The 23,728-nt window shown below is 49.1% G+C and overlaps 1 pseudogene; it reads left to right on the top strand.

The window, feature by feature from the left end:
* The window catches only part of LOC124075497 (two pore channel protein 2-like), a 29,832-nt pseudogene extending 17,815 nt beyond the window's left edge, over nucleotides 1–12,017 (top strand).
* Nucleotides 12,018–23,728: the final 11,711 nt, after the last annotated feature.

Genomic DNA, 23,728 nt, shown 5'->3' with positions numbered 1-23,728 from the left:
AAGCTGGGGATGTGGCTCAGTGGTGGAGCGCCTGCCGAGCATGGGTGAGACGCTGGGTTCGAGTCTCAGCACCACATAAAAATAAATAAATAAAATTGGGGTATTGTGTCCATCTACAACTTAAAAAATAAAATAAAATAAAAGCGATAGAAAAAGCAGCGGCTCTGTGCAGTCACTCAGGATCTGAGGCGTTGGTCCCAGGATCCCTGTAGACGCCAAATCCCAGGATGTCAAGCCCCATGGGGGATATGGCAGAGCAACTGCACAGAACCCAACACATCTTCCTGTACCCTCAGATCATCTAGAGATTTCTTATAGTAGTTAATGCTGTGAAAATCCTTGTTACACTAGTAGTGACAGGAGAAAAGGTCTGCACATGTTCAGTGCAGACACATTTTTTTCCCTGAATATTTTTGACTTGAGGTTGGTTGAGTCTGGGAATGTGGAACCCACAAGACAGAGGGATGACTGTTATTTTAATTAAAAAAATTTATAAAAAAATGGTAGTGAGGATTGAACCCTGGGGTACTTAATCACTGAGCCACATCCTCAGCGCTTTCTCTTTTTTATTTTAAGATGAGATCTGCAGATTGCTGGAGCTTCACCATGATGCTGACACTGGCCTCGGCCTTGTGATCCTCCTGAGTAACTGGGATCACAGGTGTGGGTCGGCAAGACAGGTCCTCAGCATTTAGCCGGCTCTATTTTGTCACTTGAATCATGATTATAAGTTAAATGAGACCAAGGTTCATCTGATTTGCAAAAGGAAGTAGTCATGGCCTTTTTTATAAAGATCCATCCGTGTGGTGAGAAGAAGATGCTGGCAAGCAGCTGGGTTGAACAGACTCCCCAGTATTTTGCCTTTAACAAACAGCTGCCTCAGTTTAAACATCACTCCTGGGCCAACATGTTTTTGAGGAAGATAACCAGTCAAATTTGCTGGCTTGCGGGTGGTTGATTATGTTTCTCAGGATACAGCAGAGCTTTCTGCTGACTGGTGGCTCCTTCTTTAAGTGCTACTTTCAAAGACAGTTTTAATAACACAGGTCTTCAATTACACAGTTCACGCGGGCTCACCTCGGAACAGGTGAAGGAGGGAAAGGGTTCTGTGGAGCGTCCCACATCCCCACTGGGTCATCAGGTGTGAGGACCTGTGGATTCCAAGGCTGACACAGGAATCCTGTTAGCACCCAAAGTGTTGGAACTTGAATCCAGTGTTAAACAGAGAAGCATAAAATATAAGGGCAGGAAAAACGGGTGGAGTAGAATTATAATTTTTTTTCCTTAGTGATATTTACTTTTTGTGGTCTCAAATGTTTTCTTAATCTTTACTTTTTTAAAAAAAATTGATTTTTTTTAGTTATAGGTGGACACAGTACCTTTATTTTATTTTCATGTGGTGCTGAGGATCCGACCCAGTGCCTCAGGCATGCGCTCTACCTCTGAGCCACACCCTCAGCCGGCTTAATCTTTACTTTTTAACTGATACATAATAACATAAAATTGTGTACATTTATGGGGTACCCTGTGATGTTTTGACACATGTGTACATTGTGTAATGTCTTATACTTGTTAATAAAGAGAGTATGAGGCAGGAAGTGTGGTCTACACTAAGGATGGGCCAGCCACAGTCCACTGGCCAAGTGGGGCTCCCTGTTTTTATAAATGAAGTTCTATTGGAACACAGCCATGCACATCCATTCATGTGCTTTCTATGGCCTCTTTCATGCCCTAATGGCAGAATCAAGTAGTTCTGACAGAGATGATGGCCTGAAAAGCCTAATGTAGTTACTATTGGACCTTTTAATAAGAGCTTGCTGATGCCTAAGCTATGACATTACATGGCAGATGGGTACAAATTCCTTCTTAACAAAAAATTACTACGGTCTTGATTTTCTATGGTCTTTCCTATCTGCTGAATCTTCTGGATTAACACATACACATTCAATTCCATCCACTGATGACATTTCTTTAAGCTATATGCTGTCACTACACATTCATTCTTTAACTGCTTTGGGGACTGGCCAAGTGGGAGAGAGGTGACAGGGTGGTGGGGACATATGACCCCAGGCATTCAGCAGCTCTTGGGACCATTGGCTTATCAGTCAAGTGGGTCCAAGTGGTTTGAGAAAGCACACCTGCATTTCGGCCTGGTCTGGAGGGTGAGCGTGACGAGGCCATGGGTTTGAGAGTTCCTGGGAAAGGACAAGGCAGTCAGGTGGGTGGAGAAGAAGGTCGGGGCCCAGGTAGAAGTACATGGGTTTCACCAGCTGCCGTGGTGCACGCCTGTAATCCCAGCACTCAGGAGGCTGAGGCAGAAGATCGAAAGGTGAAGGCCAGCCTCAGCAATTTAGCGAGGCCCTAAGCAACTTAGCAAGACCCTGTCTCAAAAAAAAAAAAAAAAAAAAAAAAAGGGCTGGGGATGTGGATCAGTGCTTAAGTGCCCCTGGGTTCAATCCCTGATACTAAAAAAAGAAGAAGTATATGGGCTTCATACGCTTTGGAGGTGGGGAGAAGGGAAGGTGGTCTGAGATTAAAGGTAAGTCAGGGGATCGCCTGAGGGCACAGTGAAGGGCGCAGAGTGAGTGGGTAACATGCAAATGAGCAGAATACTGTCCTGCTGCCTTAAGTGGGTGGAGGGTCTGAACAAGGGCAGGCAGGTGGGACGCTGGGGGACAGCAGTATGGCTTCTTGCCCTCGGGCTCCCCCTTGTGGGGGCTTCAGGTCTTCCTCTGTGAAATGCAGAGCTCAGTCTACACCAAATTGACTTCACCCTGGACCTTAGTGAAACACGGATTTGGGGTCATTTTTCTGTTGCACACAAAACGAGCTTTCTCCGCTTGGCTGACCTCCTCAATGTCCAGGTGGTCACCGTCAACATCAGGAGACATCTGCTAGAAGCCTGGGTGCCGCGGGTGTACCAGTCGTCTGCAAGCCTCTTGGTCCAGAGGATGGTCCGGCAAGGTGAGTGACACGGGGACAGTTTTGCTTTAACAACAGAAGACCCTGCCCACACCGCCTGCGCTGAGCGTGCCGCATTGCTGACAGGACAAACCTACAGCCTGTCACTGCTTTGGCTTCTCAGGGAGGCCTGGAAAGGGGTCAGGACACACTGTGTGGCCTCTGCTGGGAGAATAGGCTTCTAGAATGTGCTTCTTCCGGTGATGTCTCCCAGGACACTCGAGGACCATGGAGAGGTGTGCTCCCTGAGCCAGGGAAGCTGACCCCTCTCTGAATTCAGGAGGTCCTGGCCCCACCAGCGTAAACACAAATTGGCACTTTTTGTTGACACAAACCTGGCACTTTGATTCTGTGATTTATGGTCAGGACTGATGAGTCAGCTTTGTTGGGATAACTGCTAAAGGAGGACTGTGTATCCCTTAATTTTCGAGCCGATGGCCTCCGGAAAGAGCCATTTATCCTGGTTTAAGGCCTTACTTTTAACGTGTGTGGCCCATTCTCAGCCATAGTGGCCTCTTGTTTTCGTTACATTTAATGTTTCATAAAAGCAAATGGCTCCGAAGCCCCTGAGACAGGTGAATGTCCCTGTTAGCTGCCTGCATTTGGAATTTATCAAAGATCTTTACACGGAGACTCTTTTCTGTCAATTCCAATCTTGAACCACAGAAGGGCTCCTCACAGGGGAGGACACTAGGGTGGCCTCTCCATGCTGTCCCCTGCCTGTGCGTATGGCAGGCTCCCTGGGGCACCTGAACACCTGGGGCAGCTGTGCAGGAGCTGGAAGGGGGAGCTGAAGCAAGGCTGGCAGGCTGGCTTGTTCACCCACTTCGTCTCCAAACTTAGGAAGCTGGACCGGCGGGTCACCTGGAAGGTGTGCATGGGGAGTAGGTTTTCTGAAGCTGTCTTATTTAAGGCTGCGATTTTTCCTGGGGACATCCCGGACGGAACCCTAACCACCTCCCTGCCCCCTGATACTGCCTCAGCTTTCATCTGACCCAGGTGCTGCCCCCTAGGGGAGCCTGGGGAAGCTGCGCCTCTCTCCCTCCGCCTTGGTTCCTCTTGGGAAAGGAAGGCTGCACCAGGGTCAGCAGAGGCAGATGAATTCCAGCTCTGCTAGAACCTTCCTGGGTGAGGAGTGGTGTGCGTTGGGGATGCTGAGAAATAAAGTCTCTCCGGTAGGGCCCTAAAGAGGATCGCACTCCTTTCTCTGAAATGTGGGGTGACAGGGTCTCTCTCTCCCCCCATGGCAGGATCTTTGTCTGGGTTTTTGATGTCGTCATTCTAATCAACGCCATATTAATCGCCCTGGATGAGAAGAACCCCTTCATCTCCTACGCCGAGTGGCTTTTCCTTTCTCTGTAGTTCTTGAGATCCTCCTGAAGTTCTACACGCATGAGCCTAGAGCCTATTTTGAAAGGAAGCAGTTCTGGAACTGGTGAGTGTGTGTCTTAGGGAGGGGAGAGGGGACTTCCTGTCACAGTTCAGGGACATGGCTGCAGGTCTCCAAGCTCCACCTGTGTAGCTTAGAGGCATCTTATAATGAGCTCTTGGAGGGGAACCCTCTGTGTGGGTAAAGGCCGCAATTCCCAAAGTCAATTTGAACTGTCTAATTAAAATGAGAACCACAGACCTTGACATCTTGGAGTTGGGAAGGATCTTTAAGAGAAGAAGCCCAATGTTTTTCTCTACTTTCTCACAATACTTCTTTTTTAAAAAATATTTTTGTTCTTTTAAGTTATAAATGACAGTACAGTGTATTTGGACCTATCATACATACATGGAGCATAAACTCCCATTCTTGTGGTTGAACTTGGTGGTATGGACTTCCACTGGTTGTGTATTCATAAATGAACTTAGGAAAGTTATGTCCGATTCCTTCTACTGTCTTTCCCATTCCCAGCCCCTCCCTTCCCCCCACTCTGCCCTGTCCAACGTGGTGAACCACCCCTATCCCACCTATGGTCACTCACTATACTTCGGACACCAAGTGTGTGTGTTATTTTTTCTCACACCTACCAACTGTCCAACTCTGTGGTCATCAATTTTGTGTCCTGCAATTCAATTCAATTTGGACACAATTTGTCCACAGTTAGCATCAAATCCCACAGGTTGAGGGCTGAGCCAAGCCTGAGGACAGTCCCCAAGACTGTCCTCTCTCCAGACACCAACTGCATGTCCAGATTAACACCTGTGCTGCTGACTGATCGCCTATAAATCAGAGGTGACCAGAAAAACACTTTGGTTACTAGATTTCTGGTTGTTGTACAAGGGTACAGCTCATGTCAGCCAGACTGAGAGGTGCAGGGTGCAGGAAAAGGGGTGCGCAGCTCCCATACCCTCTCCAGGTGCGCCCTTCCCTTCCCCTCAGTAACCCAGAAGCTCCCCCAACACTATTGTTTTTTTGTGGAGGCTTCGTTATGTGTGCATGACGGATTACACATTGGCCATTGGTCATCAACCCATCTTCAGCCCCTCTGCCCTCCCCAGAGGTAGGGGGCAAGGATGGGGGTGGGGCTGGAAGTTCTAGCTCTCTGATCCCCTGGTAGGTTCCCCTGTAGATTCGCATCCCCATCCCGAGGGGCTTTCCCAGGGCGACCTCATTAAGCTCAGGTGGGGTTGAAAAGGGCTTGTGATGAATAGCAAAGGATGCTCCTTCCACCTCTGTCACTTATCACTGGAGGGACAGGGCTCTTAGGCGTTCAGGTCCTGAGACCAGGGATGAAGGCCAGGCATCCTAGAACATCATGGCCAAGGAGGCAATTCCTTTGGCAGCTTCCTTGGCCCGCTCCCTAACCTCACTGCCAGAAACTCAGCCGGTGTGGCTGGCCAGCGGGCTGTTGGCCAGCCCTCCCCTGGGCGGTGGACGTGTCTCCCGCCAAGCCTTCCCTTCTCCAGGCCGCTGGTCTCCACCCTCGGCCCTGGTGCTGTGCGCCAGCCGGTGCGTCTTGAGCTGCTGTGTGTCGAGCCCTGCAGGGCAGAGATGCAAGCCGCAGGCTGACTTTGGTGGTGCACAGCTAGGCGGGGTCTGACCCCTGTGACCACTGCTCTTAGTGCCAGGAAACTTCTCCCGAAGTGCACGTGGCTGGGGGGGGGGACCTGGTCGGTGTTTTCTTCTCCTTTAGCACCACTGTCAGGAAAGTCATGGCACGATGAATTCTACTTCCATTAAGTCGTAATGCACATAGTAAAATTAATACCAGGAAAGACCTACTGTGCATTCTGCAAGTATTCTTCACCAGATGGGCACAGTGGTGCACGCCTGTGGTCCCAGTGACTTGGGAGGCCGAGGCAGGAGGATGGTGAGTTCAAAGCCAACCTCAGCAACTTAGCAAGGCCCTAAGAAACTCAGCGAGACCCTGTCTCTAAATAAAATATGGAGAAAAAAAAAAGGCCGAGGATGTGGCTCAGTGGTAAAGCACCCCCTGGTTCCATTCCTGGTCCCACCCCCCAAAAAAAGTTCTTCACCAGTATAGACTTTTGTGGAAGACGAAGTGATGTGGGTTAGTGATTCCTGCATCTCTGCGGGTGACTCAGAGCAGCCAATGGAAGATCATGGGATGGTTCAAGCCTAGTGTTTCTTGCTTCCCATGCACTGACCTAAAAGTTCCAGAAATGAATTTCAGCACTGGCTAGTTATCTCACATAAGATGTTGGTTCAGTTTTCTGGGGACCCATCAGAGCCTGAGCTTGACATGCCTCTCACTTGATTCTTAATGGACTTTGCTTTTGCCATTAGGTTTGACACCCTGATCATCATCGCAGCCTGATGGCCACAGTGGCCGATGCCACCATTCAGTCAGGTCAGTGCCTCCAGCTCTAGGCTTCACGGAGGATCAGGGGCTCACTCAGTTCTCTGTTGAAAATCCACCCTGCACTGTGGAGATTTGGGGGCCGGGAGGGAGGACACCAGAAAATTATTAAAAGTGTTCCGTATTCAGGCTGGAGGTGTGGTTCAGTGATAGAGCACTAATCTGGTGTGTGGAGCCCTGGGTTCAATCCCCAACACTGGGAGGAAATATATGATGTCTCTGTGTGTACACACACACACACACACACACTTATATCCAATGCTCTTGAGAGGGATGGTGCCTTTGTGTGTGTCTAGCTGTGCAGTATTTTAGGGATTTCGCGTGTAGGAGTCCATCACACCAGATTCTTACCTGGTCATCTCTCCAACACTGGGCCGTGTCTCGGGGCTGCCCTCTACCCTTCCATCTCCTGCCTGCCTTGGCCTCCGACCCAAGTCGCCCCCACAGCAGGAGCCTGCACCGACCCTGCCCCTGCCTCTTCCTACCACACCTACCCCCACCCTGCGTGGGATTATTTAAGACTTCTTAAGGGAACTTGATGAAAAGAATTCTGGGGGAGGAAGGCTCGCTTGCAATGTGCTCTGTAGAACTGGAGCCACTTCCTGAGGACAGTCGGTATTTGCTCGCACAGCTCTGGGGCTGGGGGCTGGGGGCTGGGGACAGGGAAGCCTGGCCTCCACACTCACCTTGGCTCTGACTTGTAGGGATGGTTCTGGATTCAAGGCAGCACTTCTTCGTTGGTGCTCAGACCATTGCTCTCTTCTCGTTTCAGTGCTGGGCCTAGAACCCAGGGCCACCCACATGCTAGGCAAGTGCTCACCACTAAGCCCCACTCCCAGCCCCCTTTCCCATCTTGACAGGAAGTTGCATCACTGCCCAGGGACCCACAGTCCCAGTCCCCCCAGGGCAGAGACTGAGGAAGTGCATTATTAAAGGGTTATGTCTCTTGCCAGCAAGAAAATACAACAGTCAGCAGATCCTGGATATTGTCTTGATACCGAGCATCCTCCAGCTCCTAAGGGTCATCATCAGCATTCAGAGGTAAGGGGGCCGTGGCATGATGTGGCTGCACTTGGGTGGTTCCCCAGGTCAAGCTGATGGAAAGCCGTCTTACATGGGAGCTACAGACACTCCCAACCTGGAACCAGGGATATAACTCGCGTGAAGGGCGTGGGGTTCTCTGGGAACTGAGGAGGAGGGAAGCAGAGAGGAGCCAGAGGCTGGGTTAAGAGCACTCGGCTGTCAGCTCCCTGGGGACGCGTGAGCCACTTTCATCCCTGAGCCCAGCCCTGCATGTGACAGCATGAGAGTGGTCGTGCTGGTGGCTAATGCTAACCCAAGTTTGTTGACCATTCCTTATTAAATCCCACCCACAGTCCTTGATGTAGGAACTTCCTCTATCCCTACTTTATAGGTGGTGAGTTGAAGCATAGAGAAGTTAAGTCACTCTTCCAGTGATGCACAACCAAGGTGCATACCCAGGAGTTGGACCCCAGAGCCCTAGATAAACCCCAACCTCAGTTATTATTATTATTTTTTATACTGGGGGTGGAACCCAGAGCCCTACACATGTTAGATTGAGTTACATCCACACCCCCTTTTTAAAAATGCTATTTATAAAAACTTTTTCTTAGTTGTAGATGGACAATATTTAGTATTTAGTATTTTTTGTCTGGTGCTGGGAACCAACCCAGTGCCTCATGTGTGCTAGGCAAGCACTCTACCACTGAGCCACAACCCCAGCCCTAAGATGCGATTTTTAATAACATTTCAGTAAGGGGCTTTCTAAATTGCCCAGGCTGGCCTCAAACTTGTGATCCTCCTGCCTCAGCCTCCTGAGTAGCTGGGATTCCAGGCGTGCACCAGCACCCCTGGCCCAGCCTCACTTTTTGATTTAGGGCAGCTTCCCTTCAGGGGATGCCTGGCAGCCACCTCCGTCCAGGACTGGCCTGCTCCTCCAGGACAGCTTTAAATGGGGTCAACTTTGGTGGAGAAAAGCAGATGAGGCCAAGCAGCTCTCTCTTCCTCGTCCACCTGAGTCTCACTGGAGTTCTAGGTTATTATTGCTGCGGGAAGCTGCTCGTGACACCCATTCTGTGAGGCTGGCTTCTGCTACTGGCCAGGGCCACCGTGTGGACAGCTGCAGGACTAGGGAGGGGCTTTACGGAAAACGGCTGGCCTGGCGTCAGTTTTGTTCTCCTCCTTCTCCTTTGCCTCCTGCCAGGAACTCGGTTTGCTCCTAGGTTCCGGGTGACGGTGACGACTCTGATCACATTGGCCCACGATGATCACGTTTGGCGGACTTGTTCGTGCCCTCCTTTGCTATAGGATGTGAAATCACTCTAAGCCTCAAGGCATGGGAAGTAGGAAGAATAAGTCAAAGAGCGGTATGGGTCTCCAGCGGCCAGTCTTACGAAATACCAAGTTTCTAGAAGCACTGGGCGCACTTCCTGGCTGTCGTGTGGAATGCCAGCCGTCCATCGGGCTGACCCAGGCAGTGTCTCCCTCATCCCTGGCCCAGGGGATATTCTTAGGCCCAGGGGGATATTCTTAGCCAGCAGAGGGCTCACAGGGACATGGGGTGCTTCTAGCTCATGGCTCTGCTCCCGCCCCAGGCCTGAGACCCTGTGTTCTGCTTGTGGAGGGAGCCCCCTACTTCTCTCTCTCTCTTTTTTTTTTTTTGAGAGAGAGAGAGAGAGAATTTTTTAATATTTATTTTTTAGTTTTTGGCAGACACAACATCTTTTATTTTTATGTGGTGCTGAGGATTGAACCCAGCGCCTCGCGCATGCCAGATGAGCACGCTACCGCTTGAGAGCCACATCCCCAGCCCCCTCCTACTTCTCTTGTTTGGTGCTGGTGAGAACAAGGTCATAAGAGGCCATTTGGGACTGGGGGCCTCTTGCTTAGAGCTGTTGAGGGAGCCTGAAGGGGTGCACACTGCAGAAGAAGGGCACTTGCTTTTCTTTTCTTTTTCTGTCTAATGACAAGTCTATTAGCCTAGGAGAATGGAAAGTCAGCTGTAGGTCCCCCATTCCCAGCTCTGGGATTCCATTTCCCAGAGGTAGCTGTCAAAGCTCTTGTCGCTCTTCCTAAACCCTTCCACGTGTGCTGGTGTGTGGTGCATACCCCAGTTCGTTGTTCAGTCCAGTGGGGTGATCCATGCACAGCGGCCTTGCCCGACTTCATTCTACAGCACATATTTGTCATATGCTTTGGAGGTACCTGCATCCAGGGAAGGCCACCATGATGGAAAGTGCCCCAACGGGATGTGGTAGTGCACACCTGTAATCCCAGGAGCTTGGGAGGCTAAGACAGGATGATTGCAAGTTCAAGGCCAGCCTCAGCAACTTAGCAAGGCCCTAAGCAATTTAGTGAGCCCTGTCTTGAAAATAAATAAATAAATAAAAGGGCTGGGGATGTGGCTCAGTGGTTAAGTGCCCCTGGGTTCAATCCCTAGTACCAAAAAAAAAAAAAAAAAAAAAAAAAAAGAGAGAGAGACGAGTCCCCAAAATAGAAGACTCTAGAACACCACTGACCAGTGGGTGGGCTTGCCTTTCACCTTCACAGACCTTGTGGTAAGGCCATCCTTGGGCATGCATCTTTGTGTCCTCACACGAGTGTGAGTGTTGGGTGCTCTCCTAGAGGTGAGCAAAGGTAAATGGGTTCATGATTTGGATTGATAGTGACAACTTGCTTTCACAAACATGCTCTCGTATGGATTCCAAATGACATGTGTGATGTATCTGTTTCTCTGCTCACAGATGGATTTATTCACTGTTTCCATTCTCCCTAGATCTGATAGATGAGAAAATAGCACCATGCTATTTTGACATGCATTGCTTTAGTTGCTCATGAGGCTGAGCATCTTTTCCATGTGATTTTGGCCATTTATGCATATTTCCAGTAACATCCGTGGTTCTATTTCTCTATTACCTTCACTTTTATTATTAGCGTTATTGTTTTTGGTACCAGAGATCCCAGGGGTGCTTAAGAATGGAGCCACATCCTCAGCCTTTTCATATTTTATTTTGAGACAGGGTCTTGCTAAGTTGCTCAGGCCTCACTAAGTTGCTGAGACTGGCTTTAAACTTGGAATCCTCCTGCCTCAGCCTCCTGAGCTGCTGCTGGGATTTTAGTCGTGTGCCCGCATGCCCAGCTGGTACTTTTACTTTTGATATGATTTGTAGGACTCTTTGGCCTATTAAGGAGACAGGTCTGTGTTAATCTATGCATAAGACAATGACTTTTCCTTATCTATCACTTTCCCCTCTCCCCAGTCTTTTTTTTTTGGGGGGGGGTGTGTGCGGCTATACACAAGTTTAAATTTATTATATAGTCAGACTTGTTGATCTTTTTATAGTTTCTAGGTTTCACATCATGCTTAGGAAGCCCTTTTACTGCCCAGCTTTCCACCTTGTTACCTTTATGGGTTTTTGTTTGTTTTAGTACCTTTGCAGTTAATTTTGGCGTAAAGAACAGGTAAAGATCCAACTTCAATTCTCCTTCACTAGGGGACTAATCTATGTTTAGTGGGTATTTATCCCACTGCTGCCTTGCCAGCAGCTTAGCTTCTGACTTGGTAAATGTCCTGGGAGGTCCAGGGGGGTCCACCTGGCTGTGCCTTAATCTCTCCACCAACTACCCAGGCTTCTCCTGCGGACCGGCCGAGCAGCGATCCCTTCCCACTCACTCCCCTAAGCTGCGTGGCTCTGAGCTGGAGAGGCCACCATCCTTGGGAACACCGCTGCCCTTCTGTGGGAACTTGGGTGCGTCTAGCGCTCCATGCCCCTTGCTTCTGCGACTTTGGGCGCCCCCTGGTGTCCAGCGCCTCCCACCCTAGGTGGTCTACTATGCGTTTGCTGTCATCAGGATGGAACTGTTCTGTGACAGAATCCGGTCCTTTGACTCAAGTTTCACTGAAGCACTGTTGTGTGGCGACCCGCCCTTGAAGGGGTGGCATTGGCTGGGACAGGCACTGCAAGAACAGCTTCAGTGATCTGGCCGCTTCCTCCATGCTGCTGGAGGAGCTCACGGTGGTGAACCAGTGGCACGATCGCCTTTCTGGGGAGCTGGTGGTCTGGGCGCCTGCCCCTGGGGCGGCGTGTCCTGCTTAGTGACCTTGGGGTGCAGGAGGGCACCCTGAGCTCGGGCACCCGCAGTTTCCGAGCGCTGCTTCCTTAGCTGCCTGCTCATTGCAAGTGGCTTTGCCCTGGTGACCCATGAAGAATGCCAAATTTATGCCCTGTTTCCAAACCACACACACACACACATACACACACACACACACACACAAATTCTAACAATTAAAGCATTCATGACAGCCTATCAAATAATTGTCAAAAATGGGTAAAATTATATGTATAGCAGAAAATTTCAGAATAAGCTGCTGAATTTGTAAAATGAATCAATTTTTAAAACCCGTCAATATGATGTCTCAGGGTAAGCTACATCAAATATATATTTATTCAGTGCAAAGTGTTTGTTTCCTTCAAGAAAATGTTTCATGATACAAATAGGCCAGGAGCCAAAACCTGGAGATTTTTTCAGTTGAGAGAAACCAGGAACTTTGTGTTTCATTGTAGAGATTCTGCCTAAATCTCAGAAGCTGGACCTCAATGACATGACCAGATAGTGGGTTTATTGGAGAATGTCCCCCATTCCTAAAATGATAGTATGGACCATAGCCCGCTAGGCCAGGGGTAGCTTTGGCTTCTGACCTCTATTTGATGCCATTTTCCCCTCTCTGCTTCCCCCCACACCAGCTCACTCTTGAAAGGCCTTCTGTTCTGCCAGCCATAGTGACATCTGCTGGCTGACATGGGAAGTCACAAATCTGTGGGGACCCTCTCAACCAAACCTTCTTAATTCTGCCATTTATCACAGGGGCAGGGGTGCGGGCTCTGGAGGGCTGGGCGTCATGTCATTTCTCCCATATCCTCTCCCAAGAGAGCAACCGTGTCTCAAGCAGCCAGTTCCCACCTTCCATTCGCAGAACTGAAAGGCAGGCAGATGCAAACCCCAAGGCTAGCGTGGCCCCTGGAAAAGAAGCCACCATTCCAGGTGACAATAGACTTGACTGGATGCTTGGGGACTGAAGTAAGGTAGTTCTCACCCACCTCTGCACCCTCCTCATTTTCAGCAGGCCTCTGCCTGCGGCTAGGAGAGGAGTGGAGCTTTGTCCCCCACCTGGCCCTGCTGTCTCAGCGCTGCTTTAGGGGCAAACTTGCAACTAGGTGAGTCGAAAGGGGATTATTCAAACTCAGAGTTTCTTTTCTTCTGAACTAATGCAGGAGATGTCCACTTTGCGTTTCTGGGAAGTTCATGGTGTCCTAAGAACTCCACGTCACTTTGGCTCCTCAAAATGGTGTCCCTTGGTCAGCAGCACCAACATCCCTGCTCAGAGCTTGTTAGAAACGCTGCCACTCAGAGGTGCTGGAGTTTTGCACTAACAGAAGCCACCTTTGAAACAAGCCCCAAGGCCATACCTGCACACACCCAAGTTCATGTGCTTATACTCCACACTGGGTTCCTCACCTTGGCGCCCTTGGCCCATCAGGCCAGATCCTTCTTAGTCTGCAGAGGTCTTCCCCATGCAGTGTAGACATTCAGCAGCACCCATGGCCTCTACCTGAGTTGTGCACCAGCATCCCTGACTTATGATAACTCAAAAGGTCTCCAGGCATTGTCAAATGACCCCAGGGGAGGGGGAAAGTCACCTGTGTTGAGACCCATCAGCTTCAGGGTCACCTGGGACCTTGTTACAAACACACATTCTCAGACCCCACCGCAGATTGGCAAAACCAGGAGCTCCAGTGGGGCCCGGGAATCTGATTAAACTCTGTGTGAGACACAGGCACTCTGAGGTGGAAGAGGACTTGGGAAAGGCCCTGCAGTGAATCACTATTTGGTGACAGAGAAGTCACAGGGGCCACAGCATGACCACGAGGTTGCAGGTCATGGGTGATAAAGAGCCCAAAGCTGGAGCCACATGGGAACGTTTGCAGCCACACTTCCCCCTGTGCTATCTCCATGACCTTGGCCAAGTGACCTGATCTGTCAATGCCTCAGTTGCCACCTATGGAAAATGGGGATAACAAAAACACTGTTCCTCCTGCAACTATGGAGGGATGAGGAAGCTTTTATGGTAAGGTACTTAGAAGAGTGCTCTGCACCAAGAGCTTCGGACACCTCACCTACTGGTCTCATCTTCACCATCACTTGCCTGTCTTGCCCCCGATTGTTGAGTCCCCTACAAGCCAGCCAGGCAGGTGCTTCATTCTCTGCCACATCCTCAACAGGGAGCCCTGGCCTGGCCTGGACCAGGCTCTCAATGAACACGGGCGGAGAAAGGCATTGCAGTGCCCATGAGGACATGAGGACACCAGCAGAAGCCCTCTGTCTCTGTCTCAGGGGCTTGAACTTTACTGTGGATCCTGTATGTTCTGCAAAGGACCCCAAGCTTCCTAGATCCGATTCTATTAGAAGGTGTCCTTGCAAATGTGGCAACTGGGCAAAAGTGAGTTTCTCCTCCGTGTGGATTAGACGGGACCACAGGTAGATCTGCAGGCATGCTGTAACCAACAGTCAATCAACACACGCTTAGAAAATCATGGAAAGGCTAATGATGGGGGTGGGGTGCTTCACAGATGCCGGGTGTTTTCTTCCTCTACTTCTAGGATTCTCTCTACCCGCTCCCCTAAAGTCAGTCATACAACTATCCCCATTTCAGATACGCAAACACTGAGGCCCCAAGAGGTTACAGAACAAGCCCAAGGTCATTGTCTAGTAAGCAGTGAAAGTGTTCTTCTCATGCTGGTCTCTGATTCCAGACTCACACCTGCCTTTCTTCCCAGGGCACTTCCTGGTCTGCACACAGGGATCACATGCCTTAAGATTGGGAGGACAATCCTAATTTCAAACCTTCTACCTCACGTTATGCTGAAGACAATCCTAAGCAGCAGAGCACGGTCTTATTTGGTTTTTACAATCCATCTCTGGCAGTAATGAGATCTCTATGCCACAGCCCCGCCAGACAGCCACCTGGGAAGAAGGCAGAGTGACCACAGGAGTGTGGAGAGAGAGGACAAAATTCGGGAAAGTGAAAAACATAGAAGCAAGAGCTGAATACACTAGAACAGACAGGAGTCGCAGAGAGAGCTGAGAGGCCTGGAGCAGGGCTGGGGCGAGCCAGCGCATTCCACGGGTATTGATGAAGGTCTGCTGTGTGCCTGGCACTATGCTGCGCTGAGCACAGTCTCTGTCCTTGCCCTGTTAAAGATCCCAGTCTGGGGATTCAAAGCTGGATGACATTGTCCAGCACTATGCCATTTCTTCACACCCCAGCTGACCTCCAGCCCCCAGCACCATGGCCCATTTGCCTACAGTGAAGGCCAGCAGCAGCTTCCTGCCACGGTTTGCAGGAGTGGGTGGAGAACATCCCAGCTCTCTCACCCTGTAAGAGGGCTTCTATTAGAAGCATGATCTACATGGACCCCCAGCACTCCTTAGCAGGATTGTGCTTACTCACTCAGTGACAACAACTGGCTGGTACACCCTGTCTTCCAGGTCCTAATCACTTCCTGTTCCCACCTGGAGTTTTCTAGCATCGCCTCCCAATTAAACTACTTGCTAACAAATCTGGATGGCAGGGTCCACACACTTTAACCTCAGGGAAGCCAGAGCATGACAGAAGGTTCTAGAAAGGTGTGCAGTGATTCAAGTCTATCTGGCCATTTTATACCTGTTTTTAGTTCTCCTTGGCTGCTCTGACTGCCCTGATAGGTTTAGGAGAAAAGACAAGCCATATTTTGGCATGTAAAATGCATTCAGGCCAAGTCTCTTTCACACAACCTACCAAGTAGGGGTAGAATGAATTTTAAGTACAACAGAATGCCGAATGCCTACTCATTCCAGTGAAGACGTGCTGCAAATAAGACTTCGAAAAGTGTCCTCAGAGCAGATTCTATCATTCTGCATTTGTTTCTGAAAGTTGAGGACACCTGTTGGTACACAGTTCTAATGAGCCCAGGAAGACAAGGTTGATACCCAGTTGAGTTGGCATATGATGTACCAGAGCTCAGGACTTCAAGGCTGCTATCAGGTGGTTCCCGGGCTCTTCTGGTCCTCACCTTCACTCAATGTCTTTTTGTTGGTGATGTAGTTCAGCAATGGATTACTGGGCCAGAGACTTGTTCAGTATTGCTCAGCAGTAGCAAAACACTGTCACCAGTTGTAGGTAGCCAGCTCCAGGTGAGAAACATGATAGATGTTAACGCTCATGGCTTCACACCCCCAACCTTTTCCTCAGTGAATATGCTCTCTAAAATGTACATCAGGCTTAATTGTGTGGAAGAATTCTACATCTAGCCAAACCACACGAGCTTTCAAAAGCCAGCCCAATAACATTTAGAAGATTCACTCTCCAAAGCAAGCTTGCCAATGCCTGAGTGCCCCCACACTCTATTGGCGCCAACCTCACCTCCTTTTAGAATGCACACATCCACCAAGATATCACTGCCTGTGGTGGTTGAGCGGCCTTTCCGATGGACGAGGTGGATGTGAATGTAACACGTGAATGAATTAGCATTTACCAACAACTGGAAGAAAAAAATCCATTCTCTAAGATATGATGACGGAGCTGCTCTGTGATCTAGACCATCCCCCTCTCCTGCATCCTCTCTGTTTTCCTCTTCCTGGCTGGACCTCCAACTCAGCCCAGAAGGATGTGTCCTTTCTAGTCAGAAGCCCTGTCATTGCTTCTAATTCCAGGCCCTGATTCCTGGTTAACGCAGCCAGAGCTCGGTTTCAAGGTAGTCTCTTCAGATCCCTTCCCTACCCTAATCACAGTGTGGGCTCTGGCCCCACCCTTACTCTCTACACCACTATTCCACATTATGGTCTTCCTGTCCCTCTCTGTGACCCAGGACTGCCCATGACCGACCCCACCCAACAACAAGCTGTTGAACCAGGTGCCATCAGGGGTAGAAATGACCAGCGATTGCTAACTTGAAGATTTCACAGAATAGTTAATAAGACATCCTGACCAGTGAAATGACATAAGAGGAAGTCAATGAATTCTAACCTCAAGGGAAAATCCTATGGTACACTGGCTCTCAAATTCAGCTCCACATTGGAGCCACCTGGGAACTGTGCATAGTACTGACCCCTGGACCACCCACTGGCCCTGGGCTGATGGAATGGCTCTGGGCTAAGATGGGACACTGGGGTTTGTAAATTACCAGTTGAGTATAATATAAAGCAAACTTTGAGAACATTGCTTTTCTTCCCCAACATGAAGAAGTGTGTGCCTACAGATGCAGAAGTACACAAATATGCAGCATGTGGCTCCTTGAGGTCCATAGATTAAATGCACTGCAGTGACCAGCACCCTGGCTAGGAACACCACCAGTCCCCTGGAAGCCTCCTATTTCCACCTTCCAGGTGATCATAGCCCTGCCATCCAAGCATGAAGGAGTCCTCCCTGCTGAGAGATTTTAGTGTGGAGAATGGAGAACCCCTCTCTCCTCGGAGTCCCTGCTTTGACAACAAGTGCACTGGAGAAGTTTGAATCAAGTGGGAGGCACATGGGCAGGCTTCCTGGATGAGGCCCTATTGAAGGGAGGATGGGATCTGAGGAGTGGACCAGAGAGAGGAAAGATGGGAAAGGGAGGGAAGCTGGCGAGGACAGGGCAGCAGCATCACTGGAAGAGGCCCCCAGGAGGAAATGCTACAGACTCACAGCTGAAGACACCTGTGTGGGCCTCAGGTGTTTTCAAGCACAGCCTTCCTTGCCAATGTGTGAGCTTCGTGTTCTGCTGGACTTGGAGGAGTTTAGTGATAAATGACGTGCAGGGACCCACATGCAACAAACAGGTTTACTGATGGCACAAGGGCCTCAAAGTGAAACTATGCCTGCCAGTTATTACACATCATTCTGCGGCACTCTAGTTCAAACAGGGACAGCCACAAATTACTCACTGGGAACCCTCTTTGCTGCCGCAAGTGGATGCTGCTTGCATGAACCGCTTCACTTCTGAACTTCTGAGCTCTCCTGAGCAAGCACATTCAGAACCCATGAGGCCCAATAGGAAAAGTGTACCTATAAGAGAGCCCTTGTAGATCCGATCACCAACTTTAAAGAGGAAAGCTGCCCTCTGAAGAAAATCCATTTGCAAATGTTTCACTGAAATCAATGGTTCCCACTCAGAAAACAAACTAGAAATGCAGGAGCTTTAATGCAGGGAACCTGAATTTCCAATGGAACAGAAGCTTCAGAGAGAAACTGAGAGTGCCGGCTCTGAGAAGCACTTCTGCTTCATGCAGCTTCCACCAGACACAAAACCCAATGTGCTTACAGACAACAAGACCATTCCTTCAATTGGAAGCTGTCAGCAAAAAATGCTTCCATTCTGCACTTCCAAGCTTTTCTCAGCCAGCACGTTCAGACAACACTTTACACCCAAAGTGCAAATTGTGCTACCCAGAGAGCCCTTGGACCTAACATCATCACCAATATTCACGTGGAACATTGGATGGTTGACAAGATCAATGGCCCAGAGTTTCATTGAAATCTTTTCCTCAAATTTTTTGAAAAACTCACTGGAAATGAAGGTGCCCACGAGCAACAAACTCTGCTTTATACAAGACACAGAAACTTCTAAGTAAAGCCCGTGACTGCTGGCTCTAAGAAGGGGTTCCAATTCCTACTAGTTCAACCAAGCCCAAATCCCAATGTGCTCTCTAGAAACACTATTACATCCTGCAATTGAAGTTGTTTGCACACCCTGCTTCTCTTCTGCACTTCACATTCTTCTCATTGAGCACATTCAGAGAACAGTTCAGGCTCAATATCCAAAGTGTGCTAGCAGGAGAGCCCTTGTACCTTGGAGCACTTGCTCAGATAGGAAGCGATAGGACTGATGGGTGGGTCAATTCCTCAAAGATTCTTTGGAATCCATTCCTCAAACGGATTCTGAAAACTATCTTGAAGTTGCATGAGCCTGTCTGCAATGATCTCTGCTTTATTGAGTGCATAGAGGGTTCCAAGTGAAATGGTGCCATCAGCTCTGACAAGAGGTTCTGCTTCCTGCACGTTCAACCAGGGAAAAACCGCCATGTGTTCACTGAGAACAAATCTACTTTGTGCACAAACTTTTTCTGTTTGCCCCCTACAAATGGATCTCAGGATGCACATTCAGAACACATTTCCTGCAAAAAACATGAGAAAGTGTCATTGCAAAAGTCCACTCTGGTCTAGCATCACCAACATTGATTAGGAAATGAATTGCACAAGTTTCATTGTATTCCCTTGGTCTCCTTCTTCTAAAAACTCATTGATACTGCAGGTGCCTGACAGTAACCAACTTGCCATTGACCAAGAGCACAGTTGTTTCCAATGGAAACTGGGCCTGCTAGCTCTCAGAAGCCATTGGATTTAAGGCTACTTCAGCCAGGTACAAAGCTCAATGGGCATGATAAGAAAAAAGTCATTTCCTAATATGAAAGCTGCTTGCCAAAATTCTTCTGTGCTGCACTTCCAAAATGTTTTTAGGAAGCATACTCAGAGCACAGTTTCAGCCCATATGCAAAGAGTGCTAGCAAGAGAGCCCTTGGACCTAGGTTCAGCAACTTGGAGTAGAACTGTGGGACCACTGGGAAGAGCAATTCCCCAAGGTTGATTGAAATCCATTGCTCAATTGTTTGTCACAGAATTCACTTGAAATGCAAGTGCCTGCGTGCATTGAACTCGCATTGACCAATTGTACAGATGCTTCAGAGGGAAACTGCCACCTCTGAGAAGCAGTGGTTCTTCATGCTAGTTTAAGTAGTGACAAAACTCAATGTGCTCACTGAGAACAAAATGAAGCTGCTGAGAGACTGCTTTACTTTTGCACTCCCAAATTACTCTCAGCAAGCACATTCAGAGCCGAGGTCAGTCCCAAAATACAATGTTGGCTGACAGAGAGTCCTTGCATCCAGGATCACCAATTTTGAGAAGGCAATGAGGACTGCTGAAAAGATCAATTCCACAAAATTCCATGGAAACCACTCATCAGACCTTTCTGAGAACACTTAAAATGCAGGTTTCTGCATGCAAGGAACTCTGGGTGACAGATGGCAAAGTTTGCCAAATGCAAACATGCCTACCAGCTCTGAGAAGCCGTTCTCATTCACACTGCTTCAACCAGGGAAAAATCTCCATGTGCTCATTGAGAACAAGTTAGCTTGTGCCACTTGAAGCTGCTTCTGCAAACAGCTTCACTTCTGCACTTCTAAACTTTTCTCATCAAGCACATTCAGAGCACAGTGCAGGCATGAAACACAAAGTGTGACAGAAAGAGATCACCAACTTGCAGGAGGAAAGAGGACCAGCTGAGAAAGTCTGTTCTCCAAAGTCTCATTGATATCCATTTTTCACACTCGTTTACAACATACACTTGAAGTGCAGGTGCCCACATGAGTGAACTGTTTTGGATCAACGGCACAGAAGCTTCAATGTGAAAACATGCCTGTCACCTGTAAGAAGCGGTTTTGCTTTCTTCTAGCTCCCAAAGAAAAAAACACCATGTGCCCACTTACAACAAAGTTAGTCCTGCAAGTTGAAACTGCTTGCAGCAAATGGCTTCCATTCCCCACTTGCAGCCATCAGTGGTTGACAGATGGCACAGAGGCTTCAATGTGAAACCGGGAATGCCAATCATTACAAGTGCTTCTGACACTCTAGTTCAACCAGGGACAGCCTAAAGTGCTCAACGAGAACACACTTTGTTCCTGCAAGTGGAAGCAGCTTGCACGAACTGCTTCAGTTAGAAAATTCCAAGCTCTTCTCAGCAAGCACATTCAGAGCACAGTTCTGGCCCAATAGAAAAAGGGTCCTAGCAAGAGTGTCCCACACCTACGATCACCTTCATAAGGTAGCTTCCCATCTTCTGTGTGGAAATGGGTTTCTCCTTGGCCCTTATGCTGTGGAGGAGACCACTAGGAGCTCAGCTTCATGTAGGACCATCTGACCATTTTGCAAGCCCTATAAAGCCCTCACACATGCTCAAATGCTACAGGACTTTGCAGACCAGTCCAGGCAACAGTAGACATTCATTCATTGTCTAGAGTCTACAGATTCCTAGATGCATGGCATTCATTATCATCAAATGCACAATTTTGATCAAAAACCATATATATATATATATATATCAATCATTGCAATCTGAATCAAGAAAATCAGAAATATCCCCAAATCCAAAGAGTGGATCCCCATTGTGATGCTACCAGTGGAAAATTCTACAGTTGACCTCATGGGATGGTTCACAGTCAAAACACAGCTGCAAGAAAAATATTACATGACATGACCTTCTGGTTATGTGAAAAGTGGCATGTGAAGTACACATGCATGTCTTCTTCAGACATGGGATTCATTTGCAGGACACCTTATGCAATTGAAAATACTCTAAAATGGGAGAAATCAGAACCACGTCTCCAAAGTATCTCAGGCGAGACCAACTCCATCTGTCTATCTATCTCTCAGTGAGTGTGTGTGCTCTAGTGTGTGTGTGTGTGTGCTCTAGTGTGTGTGTGTGTATGCTCTAGTGTGTGTGTGTGTGTGTGTGTGTGCTCTAGTGTGTGTTTGTGTGTCTTTGTTTGTTTTTGTATCATGATAGCCAATACTTCATTGCCCCCATGGGAAAACTGACTCAGATAATGCCATCTGCCATACTCCTAAAAACTAAAGTTCTTGCTGACAGAATGAAACATTCCTTCCTCTTGGTTTGGATGTGTCCTTTAGGAATCACTGCTACATTAATATACTCAAATCATCAGAGTAGATCAGGTAACAAAAAATATATATATTTTAAAATAATAATATATTAATGGAAACAGCAAATACAGGATAGAGTAACAACTGTCTTACTAAACAAGGTCAAGGACAATGGCAAACTATAGGTTCAAACTTTGAAGCAAATAGTAATCAATGTAAATATTCCTGGGCTGCCTCAGCCCCGCCCAGGCACACAGCAGTAGAATGGTTTTGCAAGCATCCTCAGGAGGGCTGGAGCCTTCTTTGCAGGACGAGAGGGAGGTTGAGGCTGGATCCATTCATCATTCTTTTGAGAGAGGCTCCTTTTCCTCAGCACAAAGTTGGATTTTGTGTGAGGGTTCTTTGCATAAAATACATTGGCCTGCGCTGGAATCCTCAGCTCTGGGGAGAGAGGGGTGTACAAAAAGAAGGTGGCACTCAGGAGGTGCTCCCTAGGACACCCCAACATCTGAGAGCCTGTGCCAGAAATGACCTGAGCCACACCCTTGAGAGCTCTCCAATTCAGCACCAATACCAACAAAGACAGCCTTCACAGTCCTCCCTGAGGAAAAACTAGGCAGAGCACTTCAACAGACCTAATGTCTGTTCCTACCAAAGGCTTTGGACTCCAGAACATCCCAGGTCCTCTTGCATCTGCCAAAGCACACCACTAGGGTTTGCATCTGAAATCTCCCACAAAAGGCTCCTGTGCCAAAGATTCAGACCCCACATGGGCCATCTTCATAGGTGGCTTTGGAGGGAAGCATTTGATGGTGAGTGCTCTGATGTCATCATGAAATTCTCATTCAAGATGAACATACTAGGACTTTTTGGAGGAAGTGATCCTGGTAACAGTCAAACTGCAACTTCAGGGGAAATAACTGACATCTTCTTGAGACAGAGGGAGTTACCTTGGGTATCAGCTAAGTCAATCTCCTAATTTTACCCAGTGATTCAGTGATTCAATGATTCAGTGAGGCTTAAAAGGAGTGATCTAGATTCAGCAAATCACCCCGCGGCTAGAGTCTGCAGCGCACGCTGGGAAATGAGGAGATAGCGACGCAGGGATACAGCGCTGCAGTTTCTGCCAGCCGTGCAAGCACCGTACTCAGGGCTGAATTCTGGGTTCGAGACGGGGGAAGGAAGCGGTCCATCTCGGTTCTCCACACCGGTCAGACCACAGAGGAGGCCAGCAGCCACCATGTTGGAAAGCTGACGTCACCATACCTGTTTTCGACTGATGGCAGCTCATTCAGCCATAGAACAGGTAATTTCAGGCTGCAATTCGCCTGCGGCTTGCAGACAGATTGCTAGGGTTCAGTGCCTGGGTGCTTCTTAGAACCTGATCTTATCGGAGCGAACACCGAGCGAGGGGCGGCCGAGTTCTGGCTCCCAGAACCGTCCCGGAACCGCCCTGGCCCAGGGCCGCGGAGCCTGCGGAGGCTGCTTCTTGGACCCTGCTCCTATCAGAGCATACACCAAGCACTAAGCGGCCGAGCCCGCGGGGACTGCTTCTTGGAGCATACACTTATAGGAGCTTACACCGAGCACGGAGCGGCCGAGTTCCGGCTCCCGGAACTTCCCCGGCCCGGGGCTAGGAGCCCGCGGAAACTGCTTCTCGGTCCGGGTCCTGCTGAGGGCCGGTCAGGACTCACCCGTTGCTTTGGTTGCCCGGCAAGGGGAATGAAATGCTGCCATTCGCATAGGATACCAACATGGCAGAGATCTGATGTCAGCAGAAAGCGGCGGAGGAGAGATCTTCATCAATACCAGCGGTGACATAAGCAGTTGGTCTCCTGGTAGGGGGGGGTGAGGCACAGTCACCCGAGTCTCCTCAATTTGTCCTCGAGCCAGAGGGGAGGAGCCGGGCTGCCGCCAGCGCCCAGAACAGGCCCAGTGGCTCGCCAGTGTGGTGACCGCGTGACCCCAATTGGAGAGGGGGCGGAGCGGAGCCTCCACCCACACCCGCAAGGTGGGCAGACCCGCGACCCAGTGGTACATGGGCGTGGTAGGAGGGGCAGGGCAGAGCCGCTGTTCACGCTTGCAAGGTAAACAGACCTGTGACAGCCTGGCGGGTCAGGCCCAGTGGCCTGCCAGTGTGGTACACACGTCACCCCAACTGGAGTAGGGGCAGAGCAGATCCTTCCCCCACGCCCGGATCAGG

The sequence above is a fragment of the Marmota monax genome, unplaced genomic scaffold (assembly GCF_021218885.2).
Source record: "Marmota monax isolate L192 unplaced genomic scaffold, Marmota_monax_Labrador192_F-V1.1 WCK01_AAM20220418_F8-fsc00657, whole genome shotgun sequence".
In the NCBI taxonomy this organism is placed as follows: Eukaryota; Metazoa; Chordata; class Mammalia; order Rodentia; family Sciuridae; genus Marmota; species Marmota monax.
The sequence above is the reverse complement of the archived record's forward strand: the minus strand, read 5'-3'. Positions and strand labels throughout refer to the sequence as shown.